The sequence below is a fragment of the Carettochelys insculpta genome, chromosome 4 (genome assembly GCF_033958435.1).
Source record: "Carettochelys insculpta isolate YL-2023 chromosome 4, ASM3395843v1, whole genome shotgun sequence".
NCBI lineage: Eukaryota > Metazoa > Chordata > Testudines > Carettochelyidae > Carettochelys > Carettochelys insculpta.
Window position 1 is genome coordinate 82,353,960 of NC_134140.1, and position 27,238 is coordinate 82,381,197.

The window sequence follows — 27,238 nt, forward strand, 5'->3', positions numbered from 1 at the left end:
CCCCCTTTAGGTAGTTGAAGGCTGTTATCAAATCCCAGCCCCCTTGGCCTCTTCTGTAGATTAAATAAGCCCAAATCCCTCAGCCTCTCCTCATAAGGCATGTGCTCCAACTCCTTAATCATTTTTGTCACACTCCTCTGGACTCTCCAGTGTGTCCATGTCCTTTCTGTAACGGGACCCAGAAGTGGACACAATACTCAAGATTTGGCCTCATCAATGCCCAATAAAGGGGAATACTCCTTTAGATCTTCTGGCAATGCTCATCCGCTTGTTACATTTTCATACGATCATGTTTGTGTTTTCTCCATGCTACCCTTCACTCTTGGGAGGAACTATGCAAGTTAAGTAAAACTAACTCATTATTCTACTTTAAATCCTTCCCCAAAACTCCTTTTCATGATGCTTACAAAAAATCTGGCAACGGTTAGGCTGCTGCAACAATAACCTAACTTGCTGCGTAGTGTGATCACTGTTTCCTTGTATACTAATATCTGTCCATGTGTATCTGTTTTTTTTTTCTCCATACCTAGGATGTAAGCCCTGATGGGCAGGCACCACCTTTTTGTACAGTGCCCACCTCAATATATTCTGCATCCATGACTAGGCCGCCTGGGAGCTACAGTAATACAAATAACAATCGCTGATATTGCTCTTTTTGACATTTGTAAGAAGTCTTCAGCTTGCAGCTGCTAGAAGCAGTGATATGCTCTCTTCTTTGTGGTAGTTCTTACAGTTGTAACAAGGTGTGTTTGCCCCACGCTAATGTTACAAGTTTTTTTCTGTGTCCCTGGTATTATTCATATAATAGTAAGCTATTTAATGTATGATTTTATTATCTTTGTTTTGAGCCATGTCCTAAGAGCAAGGAAGACATTTTATATTAAATATAAATTAATTGAGGGTTGTTTTGTTATTATGGACTTATTTACTGTTTACATGGGGTTTAAAAATACTTTATTTTTTTTATTATGCAGGCATAATATTAGACTACCAGGGAGACTGTAAGAAGGTTATCTAAAGCACTCTGGTGAGTAATATTAGCTTTCTTTGTCCTCTCTTGTTCAGAAAATAATATGAAGTTTCCAGTGCCTGCTTCTTGATTAAGTAGAATATTAAATGCTTTCTACAATCCTGCATTAGAGGTTTTTTGTTGCATCTGTGCTTACATGAAGAACTTGATAAACAAGCAAACTAACATTTTGTTGCATAAAATCTGTGCTTTAGGAGTAATTCTTGTCACATTGCCTGATTTTTAGATTACTTATGTATTTCCAGTTGCCACCTTTAGTGTTGAGAGGTCCTTTGACCCACGATCAGGCCCAGTGTTTGTTGTTCTATGATTGAGAACCCTGATGCGCATGTTTGCGGCACTCGCTCTGTGAGAACTTTTGTATATTTATAAATATACTTTTTAGCATATTCACAAGCGCCTCAGTGTCAAAAGATACTTGGGGAATATACATCTGTGTTTCCTTATTCTCACGCCATTCCTTCGCGAACATCCTGGAGGCAGACATCATCTCCCTCATCGCTGTCACCAGTGGCCATCATTCTGGCACCTCCCAGGGACTACATCATCATCTCCCAGCGCCCCAAGCTGAGATGTCACTGTATATTTATGTTACACTGACACTGTGTTTGATACATATTCAACAGGGGATGTTTCTTTTTCTCATTTGTATTTCCTCAGCTTATTCATGGTGAAGTGTTTTTGGTTTTTTTTTTTTTTTTTGTCCATCAATATATCATTGATCTCAGCTTATTATCATGTATGTCAATTTGTTACCAGCGGCCTTTTGTGACTGTCTGTTACATTTGTTATTTCATTTCTACTCGGTTAACTAGTCTGGTCCTCACTGGTGGTTTTGGTTTTTCTAAGTAATGATGTGCCTGCTAAGTTTGAAAATATTCTTGGGAGGGCCTAAGCCATTGAAGATTGCTTTATCTGGGGTGGTGGTTCTCAAATGTTTTGGCCTACGGCCCAACCCACTCAATAAAAAACTTCTTTTTGGACAACCAGCCAATCCATGATGACAAAATACATTCACTTATCTCTAAATACCTTAAATACTAAACCATTTATACCGGGCTAGTGGAGCATAAAAACATAAATACGCTACTCTAATATAAGAGGGTGTATATTTCGATCTTCTTGTGTAGGCGTTAGTCTACCAAAATTTGTTTTAAATAAAGTAAAATAAAAATATATGTCCAAAACAAAAAATTTCAGAATTGTCTTTCTTTATGGCAGGGGCCACTATTTTGGGTCAGGGACCACTGACCCTCAGAATGTACAGTCAGGGTTGCACCAAAATGAGAGGCAAAACAAACTGACCAACCCATCCACCCCGAAAGCCCTCACTGATGTGATCCCTGACTCAGCTGAGACATCTTACTTTCTTTGTACTACAGCCCCACAGGTGGTGGGGTGAGGGAGTTTGGGAGAAAGGAGAGGACTGAGCTGCAGGGCTTCCCACAGTCCAGATTAATGCTTCTGGGGTCCCATGGCTGATAGATGCTAGACTCTTCCTGCATCCCACCTTCTGCACAGTCCCCAGCCTGCTCCTGCCTTTTGCCTCCCGCTGGGACCTTGCACTCTTCCTCCCACCCAGACTGTGTGCCCCCGTCAGCTCCCTCCCCCTGCCCAGACCCCACACTCCCACCCCTCCTGCACCATGCCCCCTAACCCCATCCTGCTTACTGGCATTCTGCCCCCACTCTGAAAGTGTCGAGAGGGAGGGAGAAGCGTAGGAAGTGTGGGGCTCCAGTGTCCCAGTGTGCAAGAGGGATGTGGGAAGGGGGCAGAGAAAGAGATGCATTGGTTGCAGGTTGCCCACCACTGCCTGTTATGTGGCCCACTGAGGTGAAGGGCCATTCTTGTGGTTTACTCGCTAGTCTTGGTTGCCTATTGCTGCTTAAGAGTCTTCCTTGTTCCTTGGGAGTTAATTTTGCTTTTTGCTACCTCATGGGTAGAATGCATATGGTCTCCTGTGAAACTTTTTGAATATTAGGTGGTGTTCAGTAATTATTTCCACTCACCATTGTTGGTCTCAGCACTACCTATTTCTCCCCTTTTTCCAGTCTCACCTTGTTGCTTTTGAAGCTATTGTGAGGCATAATCCATGCTCCATGTTGGTGGAACCTGTTGAGCGGAAAACAAAATATTCATCTTAACCTTATAAATTAATTTTCTGCAAAGGTCTTTTCCAGTACAAGATCACACCTGTGCATTGTTTAGTTTTTGGAATTATCGTTCTACTTTTTCAGTAAGGAACTTGATAATTTTTTGTCTGAAGGCAGATGCCAATGCAGGATTTCTGAGAGCATAAATTCTCTAGGACTGTGAGTGAGAAAAGCTGGCTGGGAATTTTGTGTTGGGCTTTTGACCTTTTTGTAGGGGAGCAGCAGCAGCCCATATTCTGAACTGGTAGAACACTTGGGCTGTGTGTGTGTGTGTGTGTGTGATATAATCTCTCACCCACCAACCACAAAATTTCTGTAGTTTTGTTACTACATTGAAAATATTTCCATATGAGTGTATTACTTACAGTGATCTCTCTTAATTGGCAGTATTTTGAGGTCATATTTTATTATATGTCTGTCAGAGGGCAGTAAAATAGCTTTTTAAAATGCATCTCCTGCAAAAGTTTAGAGACTTAGTTCTCAGAAACTGTGCTGTACTTTGCATAGCACTTATTTAAAAACAAAACAATAAACCCACCACAACAAAAGCTAATCTCCAGTTGTCAGCCTTTTTCCTTTTTAGTGGTGTTGAGAAGACTTGTTGTACACCTTTTATTCCTGCCTAGCCCTTCTGTTGTCCTCTAAGAAACAGTGCTTTTAACCAGTGGGTTGGACATGTGGGTGGATGACACTAAACAACACCGACATAACATCTTTCATTCAGTCCCAAAGCACTATACAAGTGTTGTGCCTTAAGTCCCCTTCAGGGTAGGTTGCTAAATAAGGACTTGAGGCTGAGAAGGAAAAAAGTGTGTGTAGGAACACAAGCTATTGGCAGAGAAGGGACAGCCACAGTCTGAAATATGAGTTTGAAGCAGTAGAAATGCCAGAGGTGACTGGGGAAATAGCTGAAAGGGACTGAAGCTATCTGAAGGACTTTCAGAATGACACCTTTTCTTTTTATCTTTTGTGGGGCTGTTGGTCCAAGTGTTGCTGGACAAATACTGTGAAGTTAAATATTAATGAATAGGGAATGTTATATTTAAGATTTTCAGTATCAGAATTTGTGCCTTAAAATTACATAATTATAGCTGCATTTTTGCATTTCACTGTCATACTTTTTTGTTCATATTCTAGTCACGTTCATTTTCTGTGTTTGCCTGGTATTCAGGCAGTAGAGTGGTACAGATTGAACTTCTCTAGTAGCCCACCAACCTTGGGACCTGATTGTTGTTGAACAGGCAAATTTGCTGGACCCCGGGAGGTGAGTATTCTGTAGCACCATTACCTACACCTCCACTGCTTACTGGGCTCTTTAAAGACATTTGGGGCAAATTACAGTTAAATCAGAGCACTGAGAACCAGGACTGGTGGGTGTGGTCAAGTTTCCCATGGTCCCATGGAGTTTGTTTACAGCCATGATAAGTGGTCACCAGGCTAACTAAAATCATGCCAGATTATAGATATTGCTGGATGAGATGGTGCCAGACTAGAGAGGTTCTACCTGTATTTAGTTTTTTAATATTACAAATAATTTTTTAATAAAGTTTGGTTTTTTTTACTGAGCTTATAAAACTTACGTAGATCATAGGTTTGGGAACCACTGTTCACAGAAGTTAAAACTTTGCGGGTCACCCACAAATGGTTAATCAGTGCATTTTCTAAATTTACATTAGCTCTTGGCACCTTGAAAATAGAATATTGCCTAATTATTTGGTTTTTACCTGAAAGATGCTTTTTTTTTTTTCCATCACCATGTCACTTATGGGTTTTGACTTTTTTTTTCCTTCCACCTGTGTACTAGTACTAGTCGTGTCATAGTTGGTCTAGAAATAAAAATGTATATCATTCACGATTAAAATCAACAAAAAACTCTACTTATATATTTTTAATGATTCCTTGTAAATAACGTTGTTTCCTGGTCTCAGTCTCTCTGTTGCAGCAGTGTGCCAAATTTGCCATAGGTAAGAGTAAGACCTGTTATCTGGCTAGAGCTTGACTTGTTTAATTGCTCTAAGAATCCCTATCTTTTCTCATAGTGCTTTGAATTTTTGTGTTTCTCTTTGAGTTACTGGGTTTAATCAGAGAGCCATATTTGGGACCCGAGCGTTCCCAAGGTACTGATCCCTGGAAAAAGAGATGTCATGGTTTACAGTTTATTTTTATTGCTCAGATAAAGCTCAAAACTGGGCTGAGTTCATAGCATTAGAGTCTCAAAGGTATGCCATGTAGTAGCCGTTTAGGGAAAATGATTTTACAATACACTAAACCCTCGACATACGCACAATTAAGCTGTGCATGTCTTGGGTTAATGTGACTGCCACCTCTGACAGGAGCAAGAAACTCCTCCTGTCAGGGGCAGCAGCCGCAAGTCAGGCTGCCATCCCTGATGATAGTGGGGGAAACCGCTCCTGTCAGGGGCAGCAGCCTGACTCTTGCTGCCCCTGACAAGAGCTGTTTCCTGGTCCCCAGAGTAGTGCGGAGCTGGGAACCAGGCCAGTTTGGGAATCAGGAAGTTTCCTGGCTCCAGCAAGCCCAGGTGAGTCAGGAATCAGGCTGCATGCTAGTTCCCATCTCCCCCTCGACTTGCACAAAAATTAGAGGGTTTACTGTGTTAGTCAGAGTACCTGGTGCTTCATTTAAGTGGTCTAGAAAGTACTTCTAATGCTAAAAAGTCCAAGGGATTACACTAAGGTCTGCTCTATATTAAAATTATATATATATTTTTTCATTTGGTGGGAATGAATTCGAAGTATGTTTGTAAAATATGTAAGTATATATCTGTGCAAATGATTGCTGTTGTGGGAGGGGCATTTTATGGATTGAGGAGAAGGGGGAATAAAGAAGAGGCATTTTGGGGCTGCACTGAGGAGATAGATGAGTGGTTGCTGGGGAGATGAGAAGAGTTGGGCACTGGTGGAGGGAGAGGGACACTGGGAAAAGGTCATGAGGATGCGAGGAAGGGGCCCTGGGGAAGAGCAAAGGTTAGGAGCACCTGTCAGCTCTCATTCTCTGGTGGTGGTGGGCTGCTGCCTTCTCCCTTCCTTCTGTCATGTAAGCTGGGATATGGGCGCATGTGATTTGTGATCATGGGATGGCAGGAATCTGAACCACGGCATTCAGATCTGCTTCATGGTCTCGCCCATGTTAGCCAGGTGCAGGAGTGTGGGGGGAGGAGGAGGAGGGTCTGAGCTGCTTTGCCCTCTCCCCGTATGAAGTGGGATCTAGAATCACTAACATCCTGGAGCTGAGCTCTGCTTCCTCTCCAGTTTGTCCCTCATGCTCTGTCCATCTTTGGGGGTTCTGATTTTTTCCCCCCCTCCCCACTACTAGCCCTCATGAGAACTAGGTTCTGGAGGTAAGCTGTCTTTCTGAGGGAGCCTGACCCCTTTTACTCAAGTGACCTCCCTCCCTCCGTGAACGTGTGTGAACTAGGGGTATAAAATACCGGAGAATTGAGTTTCATGCCAGGTTTACCTACCAGTTAACCAATTAAAGGGGGGCGAGGAAGTCACTGGACCAAATGCCCTCACCCCCTTCTCTGCCTGTGATGTGCCCGTGACTGTGGTTGCTCCAGCCCAGCTAAACTCTAGCATGATCTGTTTAGCACATGCTGAAGTACACAATGTTTATGTGCTGTACTTTTCTAATGAGAGTTGTCATCTGTACTGTACTTTGTCCAAGGGACACCTCTTCCTGTGTAGTTTCTTAAAATCCTCTTGTAGTTGATGGAATTGAATGTGTTCTACGACAGAATGATCACATACCTGCAAAGGAGAGGAAAAGATTTGGTCTTTGAGAGGAGTTGCATGTATTGGAGTGGTTGTCATTAGGCTAGGTTGTTAGCTGTGCACATTGTTTAGTGGGGTATGGATGGGGAGCGAAGCTGCTTTCCCCTTCCCAGTTGTCACATGCCAGCTGGTATACATTGCATGGATGTTGGTAATGACATGACTGGATCTGTGCCAGCAGGGGGGATCAAATGATTTTCTGGTCTCTTCACGCTGACAGAGCACTGCAAAAGGATCAAATATAGAAGAGAATGTATGCTGCATCATGTGCAGCTTTACCATGAGAGAGAGAGAGAGAGAGAGAGAGAGTGTTGCTTTTGTGTAGTCTGGAGCAACTGTCCTAAATGTTAAATAAAGGACCTGTATTCAGAAAACATCTATGGAAAAGCAGTCTTGTAACACTTCAAAGACTAGCAAAATGATTTATTGGGGATGAGCTTTTGTGGGACAGACCCACTTCAGATCTGGAAATTCGGTTGAAAGTAAAAGTAACAGAATTTCCAGATCTGAATAAGTAGGTCTGTCCCACAAAAGCTCATCCCCCTAATAAATCATTTTGCTAGTCTTTGAAGTGCTACGAGACTGCTTTTTTGTTTTGTAAAGACAGACTAACACAGCTACTTCTCTGTAACATATGTGGAAGTTAGAAAGGGAAGGTAGAATCGCTGATTGGATGAACTAATGTTGGTGAGAAAGACAAGCCTACATAAAGCTCTGCCTCTGTCCTGAGAAATGTACTCAAAGATCATATCTATGCTCCAGATCCATCCACACTGATATAACTACGTTGCAGGAGGGATGTGAAAAATCCACACCTTTTGAGCAACATGGTTATATTGACCTGTGTGGCCACCGATGTTGATGGGAGGGGTTCTCTTTCCATCCATAGCGAACACCTCTCAGTGAGGCAGATTAGCTATGTCGACAGAAGAAGCTATCCTGTTGGCATAGGAGGAGTGTCTTTACTAAAACGGTACAGCGGTGCAGCTGCAGTGCTGTACAGAAGGATAAGTCTAGAATGTCACAGCTAAACACATGGCGTAACATATTGTTCAGCATAAGTAGTTAACAGGTATTTCAAGGAGCCATTCAAGATGAGTTTGGCCATTAAATTACAGCTGAGTTGAGTTATGTTATGTTTACATTTTTCTGCTTTTCTGTATCAGTTTATAATTTTAAATATTTAACCAGTGATTACACAGTGCACAATTTCTGGCTTTGTTTGCATTGGTTGCTCACTGATTTGTGATTGCAGACAGATGCCCGTATGTCAAACTTGGTTTGTAACTTACAAGTGCATGGATGACATCACTAATATCAAGGTATGAGACCAAAACTTGCTAATGTCCAATAAAATAATAAGCAAGGGTGGATCATGATTCTTTCACATATATATTTACGTCTTAGTTGGTAACAGTAATGAGAGTTTTCGGGCAGGATTGATGACTCTCGTTCAGATTTTATACCACTGGGGGGTTGTTGGTTTGGTTTTGTTTATGACGATTTTCAAGCTTTAGAAATGTTCAGTAATTTATAAGGGATGGTTCCCTTGCTGATCAGATACAAAAGCTGCCTAGAGCTGTCTATTAAGTAGCTGAGCCCTGTGGATCCTGTTGGTTGAGCGGGGTAGCACAAAGCAACTGTACTGCTACCTAAGCCAGACTTCAGATTTTATTTTTGCATTTCTGTCTATTTTCTGTTGTAGACAGTTCTTCTTTGTTTGAAGTTACTGGAGTTGGCTTGTCAAAAGTTAAACATAGACAAGAGGGGTGAGGTCCAAATGTTGGGACCAACTTCTGTATGATGTATGGAAACAAAACCTGTTGAGCTTACCCAGAGCTCTTTTTCAGATATTGAAAATGTACTCCAAGTGTCATAGCTAAATACAAGGCAGAACAGATTGTTTAGCATAAGTAGTTACCAAACATCTCAAGGGAGCATTCAAGGGGAGATGACCCATTAAAATCTGTACAGCCATATGGGGGAAGGAAAGTGTGAAGGAAAAATGGGGGAGGTGTTGATGGGTTGTAGATTGTTGCAATAGGAAGTGATTCTTCGAGTGATTGCTCATGTCCAATTAAGTTGGGTGTGTACAGGCACACGCCCAGTCACCTGAAGCTTTTTGCTCTAGCTCATGGGTGTCCAACCTTTTGGCTTGCCTGGGCCACACTGAGTGAAGAGGAATTGTCTTGGGCCTCATATAAAATATATAATATAGTTAGTGTATATAAATCACATAATAATGTTAAAAGTTTACAATCTTGTGGGGCCGCATTACTAGCTGTCCAGGGCTGCATGTGGGCCGTGGGTTGGACACGCCTGCTCTAGCTAGTAGCCATAGGGTCGGTGTGGTGCCCTCTGGGGTGGCACCAATATGGCCACCAAGATATACACTGCCCTCCCCTCTACCCCCCACATGTTCAGTTCCTTCTTGGAGCGCTGTGGGTCGTTGGAGCTCTTGCTTTTTCTACTCAGATGTTTATCTAGTAGCATATTGTAGTGTAAATAGTTCTTGAAGAAGTGTAAATAATTTAGCACTTGATAGTTAGTCTTACTGTTTCAACTAATAGTGAAGGCGGGGCTTTCCGTCCCCCTCGGTGCTGGAAATTGCGTGGCTCCCCAGGCTCTAAGACTTGTTCAAAATGAGGCAAATGTATGCCCAAAAGTGACCCCCATTTAGCCCGTTTCATTTGTTTGGGGGAAGGACACTTGGATGACTGCTGTCCTATTTGAAAGGCCTTTAAGCCCAGATCTATGAAAGATAGGGCCTAACGTCTTAAAGTCCTCTTAACGGAGGTGGCACTTAAGCCTCAAGAGTCTCCTGCAGGATCTGAGATTGGAGCCTCCTCGGTACAAAATGCACCAGCGCTGTCAACCATGGTGCCTCCGAAGGACTCACGGCACTGAGAGCAGGTACAGGCACCGTCACATTCTCAGCACCATAGGAGTCAATCTATGGTGCCGATGAAGAGGAGGAGGCACAAGAGGTACCACTTGCAGAAGAAGCAGGGCAACCTCAAGTCCAAGGCTCTGGCATGCACTGCTGAAGGGCAGGAGGATCGGCCATTGAAGCTGGTGTGGAGCAGGAGCCCACAGGCGCTGGACTTGCCCTCAACGTTAGTGGCGTTTCGAGCAGCACAAGGACTAACACAGATGACGGTGCCAGGTCCTCCTTTGTCTATGGAGGACCGGCGCTGTAGCACTGAAACAGAGCGATAGGGGCTCATGGATGTGACTCTGGCGCCAACCCTTGTGCTCACGTCAGTGCTGGCACTGACACTGTATTCAGTGCTGAGCTTGCCAGTGCTGACCCAACAGACTGTGGGCCAGTTTCATGTACCCCATACTCTGGCACCGGCACTGTCCCATGTGCGCATAACATCGGCGCCAACTCCAATGGCCCCATCATGGTCATCTGCTTCTGAATCAGCGTCAGAGTTGGACTCCTCCTACTCGAGCTCCGCATGGAGTGGGAGCTCGAGAAGGTCACAGCATAGCTATCGCAGGAACCATAGTCGTGGCTTGGACGGTACAGGTTGGTTGCTGGTTTCACAGATGACTCAGCAGCGGCCCTTCTGGACCCCGTGGGTATTTCACGAGGTGCAGGGCCAGGCCATTTGAGTGCCTTTAATGGTGCCAGGGGCCTTGCCAATCCTGCGCTCAGCACCATCAGCGTCACTGGGTGCCCCACCACTGGAACAAAGACAGGAAGTGGCGGTCATTGTGGAACCTCCTGCTTCTACCTTGTTGGCGCCGACCTCAGCACCATCGTTGGCACCGTCGCAGCGGGAATGGACCCCTTTGGTGCCAGCGCCATCTGTAATTGTACATCTGGTGTCGATGGAGCAGGCACCAGCCCAGGCACCAGCAGCGACTCAAGTGCAGGGAGCAGTAATGGTGCCTCCTGTGGTGGAGTTTTCCGGCCAGCCGGTGCCTATGCCAGCTCCACCGACGGTGCCCCCTGGTTTGCCCATAATTTGTATGGGAGAGGGGGCAAGTGCCTGAACAGGTCACTACTGCCCTTCCCCTCTAAATGGAGGTGCAAGGGCTGTTGTCATCTTCCTCTCTGTACAAGGTAGTGCTGGGCTCATCAGCCTTGCCTGTATTGGAGGATGGCAGGGCTTTTCAACAGCTCCTTCGGAGAGTGGCCCAAGACTTGGGGGTGCAAGCAGAGGCACTCTGGGATGAAATGGACCCTGTCATAGACACTTTGTCCTCTACAGGCCACACCAGGGTGGATCTGGCCATAATCAAAACAATTGCCACTACAGCTAAAACGATCTGGCAGAACCCTGCTTCTGCCCTTCCTACGGCCCTTAGGAATGAGAGATGGTACTTTGTTCCTTCCCAGGGCAATGAACATTTGTTCACACATCCCCCATCTGACTCTCTGGTAGTGGACGCTGCTAACCATAGAGAGTGCCAAGGGTTCCAAGGTTCCTCCCCGAAAAACAGAGAAGCTAAATGCTTGGACCTGTATGGGAGGAAGATCTATCCAATGGGAGGGTTGCAATTAATAATTTCTATCCAGCAGGCTCTGGTTAGCTGGTATGCCTATGATACAGTCAGCGCCCTGCCTAGGTTCTCTGAAATGGTGCTACCCGAAGTCAAGCAGGACTTCACAGCCATGGTGGAGGAGAACAAACTGATTTCAAGGGGGGCCTTGCAGGCACCATTGAATGCTGCAGATGCTGCTACGAGGGTTATAGCCTCCAAAGTGGCAATGCGCAGCGGAACTTGAGTGCAGGATTCCGGCCTGCCTCATGAGGTCCACCAGACGGTGGCCCTTTGATGGCCCTACTTTATTTTCCAGATAAAACAGATAAAAGACTGCATAGTCTGAAAGACTTCATGACCACCCTCCGCTCCTTGGGCCTGCATACACCTGCTAACCAACACAAGCATTTTAACCCCCGTCCTCAGCAATGACAGTTTCCACAGCCACAGAGGACAGCAGTAGAAGGTGGAACAGGATGGGCAGGCATCATTCAGGCCAACAGTCTCAGGGCCACCAGAAGGGCCCATAGGGATCCAAGCTGCGGTTTTGATGGCATGGTTTGGAGCGTCGAATCTATCTCACCCACTCCAGCATTCCAACTTTTTTTGTTCCACCTATCCCCCTATTACCATACATGGTACAGCATCACCACAGACTGGTGGGTCCGGTGTATGGTAGAGAGGGGATATGCCATTCAGTTCTCTTTCTACCCCTGTTCTGAACTCCCTTCCCTGTCCCTCTTCAGGGACCCCTCTTATGAGATCCTTTTATGTCAGGAATTGCAATCCCTGCTGGGTTCTGGGGCCATGGAAGATGTTCCTCCCAGACTGAGGGGACAGGGCTTTTAATCCCAGTATTTCCTATTTCCTAAACCAAAAGGGGATTTGAGACCCATCCTGGGCCTAAGAGGTCTCAATGAGTTCGTGAAAAAGATAACATTTTGTATGATATCCCTGGGTCTCGTACTCCCGATGCTGGAGCGGGAGGATTGGTTTGTGGCTCTCAACTTACAGGACACATATTTTCATATTTCAATCTACCCTTCTCACAGGAGGTTTCTCAGGTTTATGGCAGGTGGAAACAATTATCAGTTCGCAGTTCTGCCTTTCAGTCTGTCTGCTGCCCCAAGGGTCTTCATCAAATGCATGGTGGAGGTAGCAGTGCACCTGCATAGGCAAGGGGTGCAGCTGTTCCTGTACCTAGATGACTGACTAGTCAAGGGTCGTTCCAGGGAGCTGATGATTACACACACGCAGTTGATCCGTCAAACCTTTGTAAGCCTCAGTCAAGTAAGGCAATGTTGGGGTTGGTCCCACCTCAGTCAATAGAGTTTGTAGGGACACAGCTGGACCCCAGGTGTGCCAGGGCATTCCTGCTGGATGACAGGTTCAGGTGCATGGGCACCATCATCTGAGACATCCTGGTAGTTCGCACCACGACAGCCAGGTGCTGCCTGTGTTTGATGGGTCATGTGGCAGCATGCACCTTTGTGGTACAGCATGTCAGGTTAAGGATGTGCCCTCTACAGCGATGGCTGTCATCGGTGTATCGCCTTGAAAGAGACAGTTTAGACTTGGTGGTTACGGTGCCGACGTGGACTTTGTCTACCCTGCACTGGTGGTTAAATGCAGGGGTCGTCCTCACAGGAGTCCCCTTTGTCCCTCAGCAGCCCTCACTTTCCCTAGTAATGGATGCTTTGGGCTGGGGGTGGGATCGCACCTGGGTCAGGTGTGAACCCGGGCTCTTTGGAGTATGTTGGACCTTCAGCTCCATGTAAATGTGAGGGACCTCAGTGCCATCAGACTAGCATGTGTGACTTTCAAGGCCAATCTGACAGAACATTGTGTGTCTGTCAGTATAGACAACACGACAGCAATGTACTATATCAACAAATGGAGGTGCATGCTCCTCTCCCCCGTGTCATGAGGCCGTGATGCTCTGTGATTTCTGCATACAGCACAACATCCTGCTACAGGCCCTCTTCCTGTCAGGTGTGCACAATTCTCTGGCAGACTAACTCAGTAGGTCCTTTACGGATAATGAGTGATCTCTCCACCTGGAGGTCATTCATGTTATTTTCCGGAGGTGGGGGTGTACCCAGGTGGATCTGTTGGCCTCCCACTTCAAGCGGGACATTTTGCTTCTACCGAAATCAGAGCCCAGGGTCCTGGGCAGATGCTGTCAGTGTCTCCTTGTCAGGCAGGCTGGTGTATGCATTCCCTCTGATCCTGCTAGTTCACAGGGTCCTCTTCAAGATTTGCTCAGAAGGGGCATTGATCATCTTGGTGGCACCGGCATGGTCCCATCGGCACTGGTACTCAACCCTTCTGCACCTGTCCATCTGCAAGCCAGTGATGCTGCCTATCCGGCTGAACTTGTTAACTCAGCAAGAGGGGAAACTGCAACACCACAGTCTCTAGTTGCTGCAGCTCACAGCATAGATGCTCCATGGCTGAAGACCAGGAGCTGGCCTATTTGGATCCCATAAAGGAAGTATTGTTAAATAGTAGAAAACCCTCCATGAGGGTGACTTATTTGGCTAAGTGGAACAGGTTTTCGGTGTGGGTTTCTCACAGGGCTATCTCCCTCGCAAGCCCCCATCCCATTGGTTTTAGATTGCCTATGGGGGTTGGTACAGGAAGACTTGTCCCTCTCCTCAGTTAGGGTGCACTTAGCTGCTATCTCAGCCTTTCACCCGGGTCATGGAACATCATCTGTGTTCTCAGACCCCATAGTCTAAAGGTTTCTGAAAGGCTTAGAAAGAATCAAGCTCCGGGTTTGGGCACCACTGCTCCCGTGGGATCTCAGTTTGGTGTTAGCCAAGCTTATGGGGGCTCCCTTTCAACCCCTGGTTACCTGCTCCCTGCTGTATGAGTTACAAAACAGTGTTTTTGGTGTAAATTGCCTCAGCCAGGAGGGTATCTGAGTTGAGGGCACTTTCAGTGGACTCCTTACATCCAGTATTTCAGAAGGATAAGGTTAGGTTGAGACCTCAGCCCATGTTTTTACCTAAGGTGGTCTCCACGTTTCGTGTTAACCAAGTTTCCTTTGAAAATCAGGACAGAGGTGATATGTTGTATTATGTAAGTTTTCATTTCTAACAAATTTGAGAGCATGGTGACGGGTTCCATCCACGTAGTTGTTGCTGAGGCACCTAGTGCAGTGGTTAAGGTGTACCACATATGTAGGTCCCAAAGATCTTGAACGGTGTTCTGTGTGGTCGGAGGAAGTGGGGCTAGTGGAGGGAATTGTTGATCTTCGTAGCGATGGAGATATGTCTACAGTATTTGCATCTGTTCTTATAAGAACTGCTGCTTTGTGTTGGTGTGACTTGGTCTGTTGGGAGCCTGCTTCTGATGATGCACTTGATGAAGCTGAGGGGTCATTTGAACACTAGAAGAGGGGTTCAGCCTGATAAATGTGGTAGGCATAGTGACAGTCCCCCCATTGGTATACTTGACCTATTAAGATGAACGTCGTAGAGACCACGACAGTGGTGGGCTCCGGGAGTGCTGTCACATTGGTCTCAGGGCACCTGGTGGGGCAGAAACAGCTGTCCTACATCAAGTGCAGAGGGATAGCTTGTGTGCACAGGGAAGTGGGCCGTTGTGCCTGTAGGGATAGAGATCCAGGGCAGTGTTGCAAGGGTGGCAGTAGGGGTGGTCCCAATGCTCCTGTAACCAGGTGTGATTGGGTGGGACTTCCCTGGGTTTAGTGAGCTACTACCTATAGAGGAGGAGAGAGTGGAAAGGCCACCTCTGATCTTCCACAAGCTTGCCCAGGATCTGTTTGCTGCACCTGGGAAGCCCTAGAAGTCCAGCCATGAGAAGAGGGCTCCCAAGAGACTGGATAGCCAAATCCTGACCCAGAATCTAAGACAGGCTGTGCCTTGGTGGGAGGCTGAGCCAGCCAGTAGGGGGTGACCCAGGAGCTTGGGGAACCCGAGGTTGGGCCAGTACTGCAGGGACCCCTGGATGGAAGAGACAGAAGACCCCCTTGAACTCAGAAATACTGGGTCCTTGCTCCATAATTTCGGGTAGGACCAGGCCAATGACCCAGTATATCAGAATATATGCAAGGAGGTAGTTGAGGTGAATGGGGTCCCCGTGGAAGGAAGGACCAAGGGCCCCAGACCTTATTACATAATTAAATGAGAGATCAACTGTACGGCGTAAGGAGAGTCTGGGACCAGGTGCTGAAGCAACTCTTGATGCCCGAGAAGCAACAGTGAGCTGTGCTGGACCTGGCCCACAGCCATTTGTTTGACAATGAGTTATACCACTGAAGAATTAAGATGGAATGTTCTAAAATGTTAATGCTAACAGTGAAACAATTTGTCCAAATTGATTCTTTGGTTAGAAGAATGAACTTATGGTGGATAAGGGGAGGGAAGAAAAGAGTCTAGCAAGACAGTTGCTATGAATTCTCATGCCTGGGTCTAACAACTCAGATGTTAATATATACAGACTTCAGAGCACCCGATTATTTTCAAATATTTTTGCTTCCTAAACTTAAGGCCAGTCCACTTGATTTGCTGCAGAATAAAGGGGGTGGAAGGAGTAATAAAGGATCATTTTGTATTCTTTATGCTATGGTTTTTGATTAATTTTAAAATGTATCAGGGATGTCCCACAAATACGGATGTCTACACTCCCTTTCTTTTCAACATGAAAGTTAACTTATCTGGAATCCTGTTCATAGACAAAGAATTGTTAAGGTATCTCTTGAGTATAAAGAAACATGCAAGATCCCTCACAGGAGACAAGCTGACAGCCAGGGCAGCTGACAGATTTTGCTGAGCCCTGGGCAAGGTATGTAGGTGGGGAGACGGGGGTGGGGGGTTGGCCCTTGCCCTGGCCCCTTGGAAGGAGCAGGACCTCAGGAAGAAGAGGTGGGGCTGAATGCCAGCCTCAGCCAGCCAGCCCTTCAGTGTCACCCAGAACATACTGCCTAGGGCTCTGGCCACTGCTGTTGTCTTTGCCATTGTTCCTCTCTTTTACCTGTGGTTAAGGAAACTCAGGTTACGTCTGCATTTGTGGGAAGATGGATGTGCTGGTGGTCAGCCTTCTGGGGTTTGATTTAAGATGCCCGGTAGGTTTGCACTAAATTGAACTGTTATGGTGCCACTGTTGACTTTGGTACTCCTTGCAGTCAGAAGGAGTAAGTGAAGTTGATGGGAGAGTTTTTTTCCATCAATCTCCTGCTGTGTGGGCAGCAGCAAGGATTGATTTTTAGATAAGCCAACTCGAGCTATGCAGTTCTTATGGCTGGATTTGGGTATCTTGAAAATCAGTTTTACTTCCTAATGTAGAGCTGGCATCACTGAATTCAAATTCCTCATCTCTTTTGGTTAAGAGTGATGGACCTGTGTCCTAAACAATCATTCCTTTTTTTTTTTTTTTTTTCAATAGTTGAGATAGTGAAGGTTCCCATAGCCAGAAGCATGGTAGTATATTATTTTAATTAACAGGGAGAATTTTTTTTCAACCTTTTGTCTTTTCAGCTTTCATAAATCTTTGGAAATAGTGTATTCTGAACAAAGTAATGCATTCAGCACTGTGTCTCGTAGGCATGAACAGAACACCTTAGTAGCCTGAGGTCAGACAGGGTCTGGAACAATGTGTTTGCATCTCTCAAGGACTGAGTGGTAAACTGGGCTCAATTTAGGCCCAATCAGCACTTCAGCAGCTCTTGAGATGCTAGAGAGCAAGTTGACATCCTTTTTGTTTAAAAAGAAAGAAAAAGTAATCTTTGTGGTTGCAAAAAAAAAATCTTGGAAAATCTACTGAGTGTAATACATGCAGTGAATGTGATGTATAGAGGCAACCTACTCGGCTGTGAATTCTTAGATAAATCAGTGAGAATGCAACTTGCTTTAGAAAATTTGCGAACTCAGGTGTCCAGTGATTTAACTCATGTCTAGATTAGGGAAACCTGCACTAGTACAACTACATGGCTGTCATTACATTAGTTCATAGCCTCTCTGTAGACAAGATTCTGATTGAAAACAAAGATTATACTGGTATAGTGTGAAGAAATAAGTTTAGATTCTGATGCTATCATGTTTCTAGTATCTGGGACCCTCAGCATGTATCTGCGCTCTAATCTGGTTTTGCTGATAGGAGTATCTTAATCCCAGTGATGTGGAACAGAGCCTAAGGAGCCCAAAAGAGCATGTGGGATTATATATTAAGTATCTTTGTAATTTGCTGTGGGTGGCACCTCATTTCTTTTTTCTTATGGTGATGGCGTTTGAATGAGCCTAACTACTTTTGTCCATTGTATTTGTTGGTGGTGAGTTCAGTTTTTGTCCAATATGATCCTTCGGATATTTGCTTATTTATTTCTTATGAAAGCACAATGTCTGAAGATGAATTCCAGATCAAACATGGACCAAAGGGTATATCTGCCCTGCAGTAATAGACCTGCAGCAACGATTCTCAGAGTCTGGGCAACAGACTTGGGATCATGGAACTTGAGCTGTGGAGCTAAAAATATCATTGTAGATGTTTTTGGGGTTGGGTTGGAACCAGGGCTCTTAAACCTGTAAAGGAAGAGTATCTCACACCAGGGCTCCAATACAAATGTCAGCCCTTCTCTTTTTAACCCCTCAGAACAAGAGTCAATTGGCAGCAAGTCTCAATGCTCTGTTGTGAGGTTTTTTAAAAAAAAAAATAAATAAAAATTGCAGTGTAAATACACCCATAGTTTGTACCAGACACATCTATTTTGTGTTTAGGGAGGTGACTGTCACCCCCTCTCTGCCAGCTTTTTCCCTAGGTCCTGCTAACTTTGGGTGTCGGAGGACTGTTTTGGAAATAGTGAACTCAAGTAGTGTAGATCACTTACACATCTGCTCGAGGAGGTGTAGATCAGAGAAAATAAACCATAAGGCAGAGGTGGGGATGTTGGAAAATGAGGACAGAGGGATGGGATCATAGTGTCAGGTACCTGCTGTCACCCTGTTCTCATAGCTGGGGCAAGATGTGGAATGATTAGGGTGCTGCATGAGGTCAGGGGAGCCAGCAGCATGCCAGGGCAGGCTTTGCACTAGGGTACTAGGAGAGGTCATGGCAGCAGAATTACGCTGTTGCATGCAGGGAAGCCTTTGCCAGTGAAGGTACTCGTTTTTCTGAGCCACAATACTCCTTCATTATAGTGGCCTGCTCCTCTATAGTACACACAGGTTTGTAGATTCCTCTCCACTTTTCCTGTATGCTGATCTCATGATTCATTTAGAATTTGTTTCTGCCTTCCAGTTGTGCTTCTTGTCACTCCATGTAACTGACACCTCCTGGTTAGTGTTATTGAAAAGGTCCTTTAGGAGCTCCTCTCTGGATCACTTCCTATGCCTGCTTTGCTTGGCCAGTCGACTATCAAGGTCACCAGAAATAGACAATTGTACAGCTGCAGATGGGCCTGTTAAAACCAGAAAGAAAAAAGAAAAAGGATAAGTTAACCTGCTTAATGTAGAACAAGGCCTGTGTGTTATAGGAGACCTTGGAGCCTCCAGAAATGCCTTCCTTCCTTCCCTATTACTCACGCATTCCAGTCTTCAAAGACAAGTCTAGTTTCACAAGTGATGGAGAAAAGCACTCTGAGAAACCAGCTTCCAGACCCCTCACATCACTTGAAATGGTGAGTACTTAGCCCTGCTTTTTGAGGGGCTGTGGGGAAAGAGGATAAATAGAGGTTAGGGTTGGGCAAAGTTGGGGATAAAGGGAGGATGATGGGGATTTGAGTGATGTTAGTGGCTGCTCCATAACATGTACATCATTAATATCATCCCCTCATCCCTCACTTGTCCATAAGCTGCTGTATCTCTGGTGAATATCTCTATGCTGAAAGTTGACAAGAAGAAGCGGCACCTCCTTAAGACCAACCAGTTCAGAATAGCAGCCTATGCTGTGGCAATTTTAGCTGCTCTAGTCCCACCATGGCAGCTGCAGGAGTGGACAGGCATGATAACTTACCCCAGGGGATGGGAGACCCTTTCACTCCCCTGGAATCTTAAGGAAAAGATTCAAAGGTACCTCAGAAGATCCTTTGGAAATATCGCCTAGCATGTTCAGATGGAAATACGTCAAAGCATTGATGCACTTCTGGGAGCCTAAATGGATCACTAAAATCTTCCATAGCAAGCTTTTGTGAGCACCTCTCAGCAGTATCCCCTCCTTAGGGCAACGACCTTCTCCAGTAGCGCGTGAACTGACCTGATTTGTAACATTCCTTGTGTGTGCTCTGCGATGGGCTTTCTTCCTGTTGTTCCAGGCTGGGTTCCTGGGTGCTGAACTGCTCGTGTCTGTTTGATGGGGGCTGGGAACTGAGAGACTCTTGTCTGCAGAGATCCTCATCAGAAGCCTGCTGCCCTCCTTGTTAGGACTTTGCTTTGATGTCACAGTACAGGTTTTCACAAGGGCTGTGGGTGCTGACCTGTGGTGCACCCCCAGAATTGCATCCAGCCATTCATAGGACTTGCAACTATGGTGGGCAGCCCCATAGTGATTGTTTGCTTTGTGAGCCTTGTAATATGACTGGCAGAGCTCCTTTATCTTAGTCCTGCACTGCTGTGGATCTCTGTTGTAACCCTTGTCTCATAGGGTGCCAGAAATCAGTGCACCCAAGTGCCTATTCCCATGTCTACCATGCAGCTGTGACATAATGGACTCCACACGTTAAGGATCTCACGTCTGCTGGGCTCCATGCTGATGTCCTTTTAGATCAGTAGCCAACCTGAGAAGAGGATTTTGCAGAAGCACGAGTAGAAAAGAAGCAGAAAAAGGCAGAAGGAGGTGGAGAAAAAAACTGACCTTGCCACATGGACTATTAAAGCAGACTGGCACCTGACCTCCCTCCCTCCATCCCCCTCCCCCCAAAGCAGAGTTCACCTGCTGTATATTACAGTAGCGTGTAGCAGAATTAGTATAAAAAACCCGAGCTTACACATATGGATGGCTAGTGTTTGATTTCAGCAACAGTGGGGCTTAAAGGTGCTTTGGCTCCTGGGGGTGGGGTAGAAGGGGTATCTGATCAAAAAAAAAAAAAGCCATATGGCTGGGGAAACAAAAAAAAAAATGCAGATCTTGTAGCACTGGATGTCTGGCATTTTAAACCTCCAGAAAAAACCTGTAGAGCTTGCAGCAGGTTTAAAAGTGACACAGCATGCAGGGGGTGTCAGTAGGGAGGATGGTGTCCAGCCCAAAAAACACCATGTGGCTGGGGGAAAAAGAAACAGAGCTCACCCCACAGCATGGCTTTGCCAATAAATGAATAAATAGATAGATAAATTGAAAAAAAAATAAAAAATGCAGAGCTCACAGCACTGGATGTCTACATGAGTGTTTTTACATACCTGAAAGCACATGCAAAGCTCAGAGCAATGGCAGCCTCACTTACCTGATCAGAAAAGAAGTGCAGAGCTCACAACAATGGTGTTTAATAATCTGAGGACTTGCAGGCCAGGGGCAAGGATGTCCTGTGGCACCTAGGGAAAAGGTAGCAGAATTTGCACTGCTGCCTATAATGGATACTCACCTGAGTATGGTGGAATTCCTCCCTGGCAGCCAATTAAGTTAATACACATTGAGTCAATTTTAAAATTGAAGGGGGTAGTGGTGAAAATAGCTTGTTTTGGTACAGTTAGTATTCTGAGTCAAATGCCATGTTGTTCCAGAATAACTGGTTTTTCAGTGTGGATGCAAGAGGTTTATTATGGGAAAAATGGGGGTTTTCTTGACAGGGGGAGGAACAGTGTAGACCAGGGATTCCCAATCTAGGGGTTGGGACCCAAACATGGGTCATGCTTAGATTTGTTAAGGGTCACCAACAGCTCAGAGCTCCATGTGGTTCTTAAAGAAGCCATTTGCAGCTCCTTAATGCTGCCACATCCAGCAGCTATTTCTATCAATAGAGAAGCAATTACACATTACAAAGACAGCTTCTCCACCTTTTGATATTTGTAGCCATCCCAGGCAAGCCACTTAATAGACTCTTGTCGTAAGTAATTTTTGCTCCCCCTTCTGTTCCGTGTAGCTGGTTTGTCAGTTTTTTCATTTTTTTTATTTGGATCTCCCCACAGGCCCCAAGTGATTCACCCAGCCCCTCCATCCTCTGAGTGTGACTCTCCAAGCCCCTGAGCCCTAGTTTGACTCCCTAGGCTCTGAGTGTGACCTCCCCAGCTCACCATCCCCGAGTGTGACTCCCTCCAGCCTCCAACCCCCTAGCCCCAACAATCTGTTAGTGTGACTCTCTCCCAGCCCCCACAACCCTCAGCCCTTGAGTGTAACTTCCCCTGCCCTCTGAATGTGACTTCTCCCAGCCCCTCCAGCCTCTGAGTGTGGGGTTTAAGGAGCGGGAGTGGTTTGGGGATGAGGATCTTTCCCCTACCATGACTCAGATCAAGTATAATAGTAAACTAATCCTTAACTATAATAAACGTAGTACTATTTATTATTAATGCATTTTCTCTTTTTCTATGAAATAACTATTAAGAATATATAAACACGAGGGGGCACAATTTTTTGTTCTTGCCTCGGGTGCAGAATTAGCGAGTTATGGCACTGCTTCCCTCTCGACCCCACCCAGCTATTTTCAAATTGCCTCGGGTCGCCAAGTCTTCCTGAATTGTCAAAATGGGTTGCCGTCTGGAAAAGGTTGGGAACAGTAGACAAACCCTGTGATTAGATTTATTTATTTAAGCTATTACATAGATTTATATTTGCAGATTATTAATTGTACCTTTTTAGTATGTTAGGATATGAATGATGTATTGCTTGTAACTCATGATTTTAGTCAATGCGTTAGGATGGTAACTGGAACTTAATTAAATATATAAACCATTATGTAACATTAATTGTTGACCAAAACAACCTTAAATATTTTGGATAAATGAACTTCATTGTTTTTCCAACAGATTGAGAGTAAGTTTATGTAGTCGGTGGAGTCATAAAGATTAATTAATTGAGGACTAAGCCATCAGACTAAGCTGCTTGCAGAAATGGGCGAATGCTTGCAGGACATGACAACAAGTTTAGAAAAAGAAGCAGGTAAAGTTGGGTTGAGGATAAACAGCAATAAAACAAAGGTGATGCGGGTTGGAAAAACTCAGGTGAATATGCCAACAGTGGTCGAAAATCAGTCTTTAGAAGATGTCCAGCGGTTCACCTATCTTTGCAGTACTCTGTCCAATGATGAGGATGTAGAGGCAGATGTCAACTGCAGAATTGGGAAAGCCTCGGCAATGTTTCAAAGACTATGCCCAATTTGGTCTGCATCAACAACTGGCCTTGCTACAGAGCTTCGACTCTACAGCACTATTGTCATGTCTACTGCAATCTACGCCAGTGAAACATGGAAAAACACTGCAAGAATATCATTTAAGCTGAATGTGTTCCACCAACGATGTCTGCGTAAGATCCTTGGTGTTACCTACATTGACCACATTAGTAATGAAGAGATTCTACGAAGAGGTGGTCTGCAGAGACTGCAGGATGTTGTGGCAGAGCATAGATTGCATCTTGCTGGACACATCTAGTGTCTTTCAGATAATCTTCATCCAAAGGTAGCAATGCGATGGACACCAGTTGAAGGAAGGAGAAAAAGGGGAAGACCACTGAAAACGTGGCGAAGTACGGTTAAAGAAGGTTTTAAGAACATTGGCACAATGTGGGAAGAAGCAGAAACAGTGGCATCAGACCGGAATCTCTGGAAAGCACTTGTTGCCCAATGTGCTCAGACGCACAGACGGACCTAAGTCTAAGTAAGCCATCAGAGCTGATGTTGGGAGAATCTGTGACGTAGGAGATGACCCAGCTGGGCCTGGTGGATGATTATGGTGATTTTGAGAGTCAGAGGCCACATCCCAATGCCTTGTGATGCCATTGGCAGTTTGTTGCACCCAGTAGTCTGGCCCTTGGGTCTCTCTCAGGCTTATGCTCTTAATACGGTACATAAACCCGTATGCCTTTTGAGTAAAGCTTGATGTCAAAAGTTAATTATTTCTTCCCTGAGTCTTTCTTTAAATAGAAAGCAGCCTTTAACGTGGATTTTTTGAAAGAGGCTCATGAACTCATGAGCCTCTCTGGGGATGCTGGATAATAAAACCCTAACCTTAGTACAACTAATAAGTTTAGGGCTTATTTTGTATTCAGATTTAATTTTAAAACAATGTATTTTGAAAAAGAAAACAATACAATTTAAATACCAAAATCAAAACAATTGAAATTATTTTTTTTAAAGATTTTTAAGGAAAAAAATCAATGTGTCCTTCCTGCCTATGGCAGAAACATGGACACTACATAGCTCAGTGCAACTCTCATGAGCACTGCAAGAACGGCACATGTGTTTCTCATGTATTTGCTGAATTTGAAGGAGTACTACCTCAGAATTGCAGTGAGGAAGATTTGGGGATGTTCAAGCACAATAAGGGTGTGTCTACACGGGCACAAATCTTTGAAATAGCCATGCTAATGGCCATTTTGAAGATTACTAATGAGGTGCTGAATTGAATATTCAGCACCTCATTAGCCTTAGGATGCTTCCAGCTGCGGCGCTTCGAAAGCGTGCTGCTCGGCGTGGCTACATGGGGGTCCTTTTTGAAAGGACCCTGCACCTTTCAAAATCCCCTTATCCCGATCACTGATCGGGATAAGGCGTTTCAGAAGGTGTGGGTCCTGTCAAAAAGAACCCCCGTGTAGCTGAGCCGAGCCGCGCACTTTCGAAAGCTGTGCTTTCGAAGCACCATGACCGGAAGCGTCCTAATGCTAATGAGGCACTGAATATTCAGTTCAGCGCCTCATTAGTAATCTTCGAAATATGGCTGTTTCAAAGATATGTGCCCGTGTAGACACAGCCTAACTGTGTGCTGATGAACACAGGAATGGAAATTGTCAGATTGCTGCTGTTATTCATGGAGAAGCTCCACACAGGCAATCACAGTTTCTGGGGCTGAGAAATGAGTATTGCCTGGTGGGCTTGCACCACAGTGTAGGTTTGGGATGAGGAGGAGTGGTTTCAGAATGTTTGGATATGAAAGCCCACATTCCTGGGGCTATTTGCTGAGCTAGGCCCGGTAATTAAGAGCAGGGACATGAAAATGAGAGCTACATTGATAGCCGAGAAGCAGGCAGTGATTGTGCTCTGATAGCTGGAAACACTAGATTGCTATTATTCACAAGGCAATCATTTTGGAGTCGGAAGATTCACAGTTGATGGACCTATGACAGGGTGCTGCCACAGAAGATCTCTGACACTTTGTTCTTTGGGGCTCCCCACCACACTATCCTGTTTGGCAGATCCCCTAGTTTCCCCTATCCAAGGCTCAGAGTAGGGGTTACTGCCCTGTAGCTGAGCAATGCAGACCCCAATACACTCTTTACGGGGGGGAGGATGCAATTTTAGGGCACAGCACCCAGGACGCAACCTCTCCAGAAGGGATCAAAACCCCAAGTAATTCCATCTTTGCACAGAGAGGGCTCAGCAGGGAAGCCCCCTTTATCAATGAAAGGGAGATATGCACAGTGGTAGCCTCCCCCAACTAATAATTATTTGCACTGGGCTTGATTATTTAAAACAAACAACTGGTAGGGTTTAAGTGGTTAGAAAAGTGAAGCCAGATCAAAGTTACTAAAATGAAAAGAAAACACACAGCTAGTTCTTACCTTCCTAAGACTTATTGCATACATGTTCTTACCATAAAGAGCTGTTCTCAGGTCAGTTAAAATCTTCAAACTAGAGCTGTTCTTTTTCTCTAATTTGGGTCAATGGCCTTTCGTAGTTCTTTGTTTCTTTTTTAGGGTGTGTCAGGTAGATTCCACAGTAGGCGGAAGACAGACAAATAAATAAATAAATAAATTAAAAAAAAGGCAGTGTCCCACTGCTTAAATAGACTTTTTCATAGTGCGGGAAATGTTTGTTTTAGGCCCACCCTGCCACCACTAGTGGAAAAACACTAAACCAAAATGGCTTTCAGTACCAGTGGGTATGGTCACATGTGTTTCTAGAACTGTCCACCTTCTTGCCTTAGAGGATAAACAAGGCTGTTTACAAGTTAAGTTGACCACCCAGTCATTAGATTTGGGGCAACAGTAATGGTCGTCATTAGCCCACTTAAACTATAAACGGACTTACATTTCATATTGCTCATTTCACATAGAAGAATGAGATGTGTACCAAAAATAGAATGTAGAGATCTAGAGAACTGTAATATTTATTAATAGGTTATGTGAAGCCGGTACTTTTGTTGTGCTGGTACTTTCTGGTACTAAGTACTGGCACCTTGGCAGTACCAGCCATGGGATTGGCTGGGGGGAGGGTTCAGGATTCTGGCTGTGTACCAGCAACTCTGTGTGTTTTTTTGTTTTGTTTTGTTTTTTTAAGGAAAAAAAGCATTGCTGATGTGTGGTAGTTTGTTCAAAGCCTCTCAGAGTTATTCATATTTATATTCATAAGCCAATTTTCATAAAGAATGGGAGGGGGGGTCTGTCACGAGCATTGGGTATAAAGTCTGTTGGTCATCCCGATACACAGAATTATGATTATTGGTAATGTTCAGGACATATCGGATAGCTTTGCAGCAGTGAGGTTCCTGAAATTTGATGGGGCAACATGTGGAACATACATTTTTTATTTTGGTCCCTGCGTGCCTTGCCACTGAGTACATCAGCAGAAAGGGATTCTTTTCCATGGTTAGGCAAGCACTGGTAGATTACTGGGGGACACTTCATTGACATCAGTGTGGGCTGATTGGGGAAAGTGTGTGATGCTGCAACTTTAAGAACATCGGGCTTCTGAAAAAGAAAGTAAACAGGAACGTTCTTCCCCAAGTGGCGCACAAACCTTGGGGGTGTTGAAATACAATAGCGAGTGAAAGCAACCCAGCCTAACTGTTGCTCCTCTGTCTCATGAAGCTCTACACTGGCTACTTCAACAGCACCAAGGAAAGATTCAGCTGCTGTGTCAGCAGCTGCAGAATGATAGTTGAATGTGTTTTTGGTTGACTATAGGGTAGGCAGTCATCTCCATTGTTTTACGGTTGTGCTCTGTGACGCAAACGGGAGGAAAGCTACTGCCAGCATGGAGGAGTGAGGTGGAGTGGCTGTCAGCTGAACTGCAACCACCAGATTCATGAGCTTTTGTAAAAACTGGTTATGCGTGAGGGAGGCCTTTTTTTAAAAAAAAAAAAGCGTTGTCTGATGTTCAAGGTAGATTACTGCCTTCCATTTTAGAAATCTAATCCTTGATGTAAATGTTTAGTGGTATGCATGGTGTTCGTTCTGATTTTATCCAGGCATATGCAGATTGAATTTTATTACATGTACCAGTATAGCAGTAATGTGTGACACAGCAATTCCATATTGGTGTATGTAACAAAATTCATATAGAGAGGGTGTGGCTGAGGGGTTTGGAGTGCGGGAGGAGGCTCAAGTTCAGCGTGTAGAGGTGGGCGAGAGCTCTGTGGAGGGGCTAGAGGATGAGGGTTTAGGGTGCAGGCTGACTTGAGCAGGTACAGGGACTCTTCTCAATTTTCTCTGTCCATTGCATCATCTGAGCTAAGGGGCAGATGAGGTGTGTTTCCACCAGGCATGGCAGGTCTCCTCTAGGGCTAGGTTGGGGCCGAAGGAGGGGTGCCTCTTGCCCAGACCTCCATCCTATGAAAACCATCTAGCAACAGCAGCTGCAAAATCTCGCCCATCCACTCCTGTAATAGACCCTTAATCTCTGGGTGGGTTACTAAATTTAAAGACTTCAAGTTACAGAGAATACACAA

At 45.0% G+C, this 27,238-nt stretch overlaps 1 protein-coding gene across 1 annotated transcript in view; it reads left to right on the forward strand.

Moving 5' to 3' along the window:
• Positions 1-27,238, forward strand: part of FBXW7 (F-box and WD repeat domain containing 7) — a 275,066-nt gene that overhangs the window by 38,223 nt on the left and 209,605 nt on the right. Inside the window, exon 2 of the mRNA XM_074993174.1 lies at positions 975-1,027. The gene's annotated coding sequence lies outside the window, so the exon portion shown is untranslated. The remainder of the gene's footprint in view (positions 1-974; positions 1,028-27,238) is intronic.